The following is a 9,434-nucleotide window of genomic DNA, read 5'->3' as shown; positions in this document are numbered from 1 at the left end:
GTTTCAGGATCGTCAACTGTTTCTGAATCTGCATCAGCTTTGCCCACGTTGAATCCCTGGAAATCTTGGGCGGATACGGCATCAGGCCAGTTTCCTACACGAAGAATTCAAGGTTCACCTCGAAACCTCCTGCCAAGCTTGATCGATGACTCGGATGCATATCATGATATCGAAATGCTCCTTCCAAAATTCAAGCAAGGTGAGGTTTGTGGTATAGGTGATGTTGAAACATCTCTTGAAAAGATGAGTTTCGTATACAGCTTCTTGAAGTTCGATATCACTTGCTGGTCCATGGGCTGGAGGAGAGGGGTGGTGTTAGGTAGTAGATAAAAAACCTTGATAAAAGAATACTCCACTAGGATAGCTTCCTCGAGGCCGTGAGCAGGGGCATTGTCCAATAACAGCAGACATTTCAGAAGGAGGCGCTTCTCTTCTAAAAATTTCTTCGCTGTCGGGCCGAAACACAGATTTACACACTCGGTGAAGAAAAGTCTTGTTACCCAGGCTTTCGCATTAGCCCTCCACATCACTGGAAGTTTCTCCTCTAGCACTTTGTTGGCCTTGAAAGCTCGAGGAGTCTCCGAATGATACACAAGTAGGGGCTTCACCTTACAATCCCCACAGGCATTGGAACAAAGTGCGAGCGTACGCCTGTCTTTCATAGGCTTATGCCCAGGTAGCTTCTTCTCTTCCTCCGTGATGTGCGTCTGACGAGGTATTTTTTTCCAAAAAAGGCCAGTCTCGTCACAGTTGAAGACTTGCTGAGAACTGTAGCCTTCATTGATTGTCATCTCGTCAAACGTCTTAATAAAGGCTTTGGCCGCTTTCGTGTCTGAGCTGGCAGCTTCCCCATGCCGCCCCACTGAAGGGATGCCAGTCCGTTTCCAGAAATTTTCAAACCACCCACGAGAAGCCTTGAAGTCTGGGGTTGGCGTCGATGTCCCTTCTCCTCCGTTGTCTTTGGCCTGGGAAATCAAATCGCCGAAAATAGCGCTGGCCTTGTGGGAGGTTGCCGTCTCGGTTATCGCATCACCAGCGATTTCTTTGTCTTTTATCCATACAAGAAGCAGCCTCTCCATCTCATCATGCACGTGGCTCCTATTGTTGGTAGGTGTAGCTGCTTTGATGGCTTCCTTCTGCTTAAAGATGGTACCTATCATCAACTGATTTCAGCTGTATTCCTTAGCGATCACACTCAACCGCATGCCAGCCTCATACTTCTTGATTATCTCCATCTTTGTCTTCATAGAAAGCATCCTCTTCTTTCCATGAACTTCAGCAACTTTCTTGGGACCCATGACTATACATAATTAAGTTATGTACTAATTAAGTTTTCACACAACACGATAAAGTACAAAGCGAAATTACTAACACAAATTTACGTTAACAAACAAAATCGTATATGTGAACAAACGAATTCCGCGTGCGTATGATAACGGTGCTGCTACAGAATGGCTGAATGTCGCCTTTACGTAGAGCATGATGGGGTAGATGCTAACCAATAGGAGAGCAGGATCTTATGGCAGTGACTAGCATCAGGAACCAATGGGAGAGCGGGAGGATTTTGGCGAGTCTACTCAGTTGGCAGCGCGCGAGTTTTAAAATTGTTCTCGGTGGTCCAGGCGAATCTCGGGACTTTACAACCACACCCTTTTGTAACCTGAATTATTTTCATATGCAGAGGGTAAAAAATCTTCGTATTTGCTTTTGTAACTTGAATTTTTCGTAAGTTGGGACTTTCATATATCGAGGTTCCACTGTATATATATATATATATATATATATATATATATATATATATATATATATATATATATATAAATATATGTTATATATATATATATATATACTATATATATATATATATATATATATATATATATATATCTATATATATATATAATATATATAATTATATATATATATATATATATATATATATATATATATATATATATATATATATATATATATATATATATTATATATATATATGTGTGTGTGTGTGTGTGTGTGTGTGTGTGTGTGTGTGTGTGTGTGTGTGTGTGTGTGTGTGTGTGTGTGTGTGTGTGATTGTGTAGGGGAACTACTACAATGTAAGGTAGCAAAATCGGCCTGAGTGGGGGGCAACTGGAGTAGGTGTTGACAATGAGATATAATTATACAATTAGTTTGCTTTCCACAATGATTGTTAGCTATCTCCTTATCATAAACTTTTTATTAATTGGGAAAATAAATTGACGTGTCCTTATGTATTTATTCTTGGTAGGGAAACTTATAACTTCTTTTCCACCTTTTATTTCTGGGTGCTTGGACTGAGACAAACTATTCTGAACTTTTCTTTCTTTGCAAGTCTATTCTTAGTGGCTTGGCCCTTTCATCAAAACGCCTTCCTGTTATCTTTCCTGTTGTAATTGGTAAGCTTCTCATTTGGAAACGCCTCTTCGTCCATGCCCAAGCTATTGAGGGTGTCTTCAGGCTTTCATTCTTGTAGGATATTCATGGAGGCCTACTATAGGAAGTCCTCAAAAGTCTGGCACTGCTAATTTGACTGGTTAAAACCAAAAGGCCTACCTTAATAGGGAGGAGTCTCAACTTCTTCCCTTAAACAAAGGTTGCATCAAGTTTTCCCTTAGTAATATTAGCAGAAAGCCCTCGACATGGTCTAACAAATTAATTTCTCGGCGCTCGAACGTGTCAGAAAATGTCAGGAGAGCCGTAGTGTCGATTAATTTTCTATAGTGGAAGTGACATAGGTCTTCGGGAGATATAAACAGTATTCCGAGGTTTCAAATTTCCTGGGTGCCTGAGTGTCAAGCTTGAGTGAGAGAGGTTCTTTCTTATACTTTGGTAAGATCATTATTTCGTTCTTCTTTCCTATTCCTCCACCTAGGAGCTCTGCCACGAGTCCAGCTTACTCAGTTTCACTTACCTACATTGACCACTGAGCATTGGCTGGCGTCCTTGACACGTCCTTCCGCTTTCACTTCATCTCACAAAAAGGTTTCACTTTACTGTTGTTACTATGACTTTCGCTTCTTCATTTGAACAATCACTTTCGACCCTCTTCCCAGGGCAGTCTAAGGATTCAGTACTATGCACACTCATTGGTTATACAGAGCTGTGGACTCAGTCAGTGACCAATCCCCAGTCTGAAGGATTCGGTGTTTGTTAACAACAACAACATTGCTTCACCTTTCTGCTTCCAAAACGTCGTCTCCGACCCTCATCTTCATGACTCCCCCCTCTTAGGAGCATCCACGAGTGGAGTTTTCTCATTTTCCAATGAGCATTGGCTCACGTCTTTGATACGTACTTTCTTTCTCTCACAAACACTTCTAGAGATCCTTCTTAAGGTTTCATTTCATTGTTACGATTTTTGCTTTATAAATCATCAGTTTTGCTGCACATTCATTTATTAAAGACAGTGTTGACTCAATCAAAAACCGCCAGTCTGAATGCCTTCCTGTTTATTATTAACATTACTTCAAGGACATCGTCTCCAACCCACAGTGCCATACCTCCCTGCCCCATAGGAGCATTGGCACGAGTGCAGCTTGCTCAGTTCTACTTACCCGTATTACCCACATTCATTTTCATTGAGCATTGGCTTACGTACCTGACATGTCCATAATCATATATTCCTAATGATCCTTCTTAAGTTTTCATTTTATTGTTACAACTTTTACTTCGTCTAAATAAACAGTTTTGACACTAATCTTCGCAAAATATTTTCTACTTTATAATGAGGCTTCGGTTATGTTTATGTCGTCAAAAGTAGCATGTTGACAACGCAACTGGTTCTTATGCATTATAATCATGTCTTAGTGTACCTGTTACGAGTGAATCAAAATCTAATATCCTTTTCGACAGAAACATTGACGCCCTAGAGCCATCGAAGGGCATGTTGGATGTGCTACAGAAAACAGGAGCGTATACAAACACGTACGCAGAGTTCCTGGGAGTTGGACAAAATTCAGTCCCTGAAGGTAAGGTAGACTCAGATCTTCACTGTCCACGAATTATTACCTTTAGTTATTGACAGAATTTGCAGGAAAATGCGGATTTTCTCAGTCTGATTTTTTCATTGATGCAATCATGAATGGAGGTATCCATCATTTTATTACAAGAATGAGTGCTGCGGTTCTGAGGGCTATTTTCTTCCTACAGGTCAACAGCCAGAGGTCTGTTATGAAAAAGTTGTCAGTGTAGAACAGGATAAACTGGGAGTTGAAGGGTTTCATTTTATTCGGGCATGCCTCTAGCATTTTGAGCAATTATTGGGTAGAAGCACTCCTGATTACTTTTATTCATGTCAAGGTTTGTTGTTATGTAAAATCCTTATGAAAAAATGTTTTGTAACTGTTTTGAATATAGTATAATTGGAAAGATCTCTTGGATTTATATAAGAATAAAATTTTGTAGACTGCGCCATTAAGAATTGGCTTACTACAGATTTCAGCATGATACACTCGGTGGTCATACAGAGAAAATTTGTAACTTTGGAAGCTTGAATCCCAAGTCTATGAGCCCTGTAGGGTTGTTACAAATGGATAGGGTTCATCTTCTGAATAATAATAATAATGTTTTATTAAATGCTAGAATTAACAGAGTTTATTTTATACAGAATTCTTGACTTCCTTCCCTGGCCCACTGATATTTCTAAGCAGTTGTCCGATGTTCATCATGATGGCCAAAACGAGGTGGCCGATACATGTAGACGTTCTTTAGAAAACCCTGTCTTTGATAACCCCTGAAATTCCGTTGATGACTGAAAGCAGGAAGAACATCGGACATCTGCTTAGAAATACCAGTGTACTAGCGGAGAAAGTCATTAGAAGAACTAAGATAATTCGGTATAAAATAAACCCTGTAAATTCTGCCATTATATTTAATTTAATATGTTTGAAAGAGGTCTTTTTCCAGCATAGTAAGAATAATAATGAATAAGTAATATAATAATAATAATAATAATAAAGAATAAAAGAAATAATCAATCAATAAATAATAATAATAATAAATAATATAAATAATAATCAGAATAATAATAATATAATAATAATAATAATAATAATAATAAGGAATAATAATAATAAATAATCTTTTTGGTAGAAGAACACCCTCTTTATGCAAATGCTATTAAAAAAAAAAGGGATGGCAGAATTAATCGAGTTGATTTTATATATTGTTTTTTTTCTATTTTCCTTACAATTCGTTCTCAGTCTCAGCGATGTTTCTGAGTAACTGGCCAATATTCAGCATTTACAATTTTTGGAAATTCCCAATATGAATATGGCCAGTTACTCAGAAATATCGCTGAGCCTAAGAAGCGAATTGTAAGGAAAATAGAAAAAACAATGTATATAATAATATAATAAAAGGGGGAAGCAGACCTTGGATACATGCCTTTTCGAAAAAAAAGAATGGCAGAATTAAGCAAACTTTTTCTTGTAAAGAATTTTCTCTGTTTTTTTTCCTTTTCTTTTTTTTTTCTGAATAATCGTATCTCCCATTAATTTCAGTGAGACTGCTATGTGAGTGACCTTTATTTATTGGTGTCAATCTGGTATTTCCTGATGTCTAATTGAATGTCAAGATCTGATATTTTCTTCTGTAATTATCAAATAGTAAAAAAATATATAGGATAAATACTGGCTGTCCAGCTAGATAAACCGACCCAGGCTGGGAAGTTAAGTCTATATCAGGGTGATATCCTTTATTGTCCAAAGACTGCCACTGCACGGTGACGGTGAAAACTACACAAGAGAAACAAATGCAATGAATTACAGTGTGCAAAAAATTGCAATCACTCAACTAATAGGCATCACAAAACCGCAAATTACGGGATTCTGGCATCACAATGCAAAATGAAAAAAATGCAAACTTTATGGGGTAAAACACTCAACGAACCTTCGCAAGAACCACTTAAACTTTTACGGGTGTAGTCTGCCCACGGATGCTTATTACTTTCAACTCAGTAAACTCCCCACACAACTAAGAGCACTTTCTCAAGCAACACCGCTAACAAATTGGGGTTTCACACCACACAGCAAACATTATCCCCATCATGAAAAAAAAAAAACGGTCCTGCACGAAGTCTCTGGCACCACATCGTGCAATCGGCGCCTAAAAAAAAACAAAATGTAAAAAAACAAAAAAAAAAAAACAAGAGGGAAAAAAAGTTGGCAAAAAAAAAACCCATCCAAAAAAAAAACAATTTCCACCACATCAAGGCAGCAGCAAAAAAACGACATGAGGCCAAACAGTAACATGATACAATTCAGGAGATATGATAATTCAAATTGTATGCAAAAAAAGACAGTCTCTGCTGATTATCTGATTTATGACAAAACGAATTATCTGGTTATGCAATAATAAATAATAATAATAAATAATAATTAATAAATAAATAATAATAATATAAAAAATAATAATAATAATATAAAATAAATAATAATAATAAAATACATAAAATAATAATAATTGGACTGGTTTAATACATTGGGGGGGGGGAGTAAGTCTTTGGGATGGGAGGGTGACGGACTCTCCTCGGGCGTTCCATTCCTTTGGGAAAGAGATCTTTTATCACAACTTCCTCAGGTCTACTCCCAGCTGTAAAAATGAAATTACCTGTCCCCGATGGGTAAGGTCCAGCTATGGGTTAAAAAAAATAGCAAAAAACTCAGGGGATGATGGAAAGAAAAAAAAAATTAAGGATTAAAAAAAAAACAACAAAAAGACGTAAATGGAACCCTCTGGGCAACAGAGGCGGGGCTTCATCCGGCAGCCAGGTATTCAGCCCAAATTGAAGGGGAAAAAAGGACGGTGAGGTACTTTGGAGGTCGTCATCCAGCAAAAAAAAAACTGAACCCCCACCACAACGACATTAAAAACCAGCAACCTGGAGACTGGGGAGCTACAGAAAACAAAACCAGAAATCTTTCTTTCTGGGCAGAAAACAAGGAATATGGAGATGCAACATCAGAAGCAGCCCAATGGAAAGAGGATACAGAAGATTGATCAACATCTGGAATGAGAGAAATACCACCCACAAACAGAACAGAGGCTGGCAGACCAAGTAAGGAACATAAAGAAAAAGAACAGGCTCTCCACAACAGAAAGAGAGAACTGGAAAGAGGACATAACACCCAGCAACGAAGAACAAGAAGACGAACTAAGAGACAATACCACAGAAGACGACAGGGATGATGAGCTACCAAACAACGACACACGAAGAAAGAAAAAGTAATAGAGAGGACGGAATGGTAAAGAAAAGGATCAGACAAGGGATGAAGCCAGATACAGAAAGGACAGAGATCCCTACATGAAAGCCTACATCACAAAGAAATTAAACAGGGAGAGAAAAGTGAAGTTAGTGAAATAATGAGGCTAATACACACCACCAGTAGCACAGAAAATAAATAACTTGGCATATGCAGGAGAAAGACTAGGCAGCACCATCACACAACCAACCCCAACAGAAACCAAAACAGCAACTAACTTGGAGAAACAATCATGGTGATAAGGTCTGACTTGAGTAAACTGAAAGAGTGGCAGAAAGAAGGCGAAGGAGCAAGAAGAAAAAAAAAAGGGAGGAACTGAACGAGAAATGCAAGTAACAGGAGAAGGGACTACGCAACATAATAGAAGATATACAGAGGCTTAAATCAAAGGACATAAGACCTAACGGTACATGAACAGGAATTAAGGATACCAAAAGAGCAAACTATTCAGGACCAACCATAAAAAACTATACAGCCAACTAAGAAGGGGAGACAACTTCTAGGAAATTCGTGAGGACGAACTAAGTAAGAGACTGGGAAAACATATGGAGCAAATCAATATCACACAACAAACGTGCAATATGACCGCATGAAGTAAAGGCAGAAGAAATGGGGAGTATAATGCAAAGATTCACCAAGATTACGACAGACACAATCAGACACCAACTAAAGAAAATGCCCAACTAGAAAGCCTCAGGTCCGGGTGAAGTCCATGGATACTGGTTCAAAAACTTCAAGGCCCTACACCGAAGAATAGCAAAACAACTCCAGCATTGTATCACAAATCACCATGCGCCCAAATGGATGACCACAGGAAGAACATCCTTAGTCCAGAAAGTGCAGCTTGCCTCAGTTCTACTTACCTGTATTACCACATTCATTTTCAATGAGTCATTGGCTTACCTACCTGACATGATCCATAATCATATATTCCTAATGATCTTAGGTCCTTCTTAAGGTTTCATTTTATTGTTACGACTTTTTACTTCACCTAAATAAACAGTTTTGACACTAATCTTCACAAAAAAATATTTTCTACTTTATAATGAGGCTTCGGTTATGTTTATGTCGTCAAAAGTAGCATGTTGACAACGCAACTGGTTCTTATGCATTATAATCATGTCTTAGTGTACCTGTATTTTACGAGTGAATCAAAATCTAATATCCTTTTCGACAGAAACATTGACGCCCTAGAGCCATCGAAGGGCATGTTGGGGATGTGCTAGCCCCAGAAAACAGGAGTCGTATACGAACACGTACGCAGAGTTCCTTGGAGTTGGACAAAATTTAGTCCCTGAAGGTAAGGTAAGACTCAGATCTTCACTTCTCACGAAAATCTTGACTTGCTTCCGTGGCCCACTGCTATTTCTAAGCAGTTGTCCCATGTTCATCCTGATGGCCAAAACGAAGTGGCCGATACATGTAGACGTTCTTTGGAAAACCCTAAAGAAATACAAGAAATTCTTTTTATTATTGACCCCTGACCTACGGGACGCGCCTAAATACCCCTTTGTCTACCCTTATCCTGTCCTTGACCACCCGTCTTTGATAACCCTGCCCGAATTCCGTTTGATGACTGAAAGCATGATGAACATCGGACATCTGCTTAGAAATACCAGTGTACTAGAGGAGCAAGTCATTAGAAAAACTGAGAGAATTCGGTATAAAATAAACCCTGTAAATTCTGCTATTATATTTATAAAATATGTTTGAAAGAAGGCTGTTTCCAGCATACAATAATAATAATAATAATAATAATAATAATAATAATAATAATAATAATATAATAATAATAATAATAATAATAATATAATAATAATATTATTATTTTGTAAGACCCTCTTTCATGCAAATGCTGTTAAAAAGGATTTTCAGAATTAAGCGTGTTGATTTTATATATGTTTTTTGTCTATTTTTCCTTACAATTCGCTTCTCAGGCTCAGCGATGTTTCTGAGTAAATGGCCCATATTCATATTGGGAATTTCCAAAAATTGTAAATGCTGAATATTGGCCAGTTACTCAGAAACATCGCTGATGCCTGAGAAGCGAATTGTAAGGAAAATAGAAAAAAACAACTATATAATAATAATAATAATAATAATAATAATAATAATAATAATAATAATAATAATAATAATAATAATAATAAT

This window comes from Macrobrachium nipponense, chromosome 1, assembly GCF_015104395.2.
Source record: "Macrobrachium nipponense isolate FS-2020 chromosome 1, ASM1510439v2, whole genome shotgun sequence".
NCBI lineage: Eukaryota > Metazoa > Arthropoda > Malacostraca > Decapoda > Palaemonidae > Macrobrachium > Macrobrachium nipponense.
Note: the sequence above shows the minus strand (reverse complement) of the source record.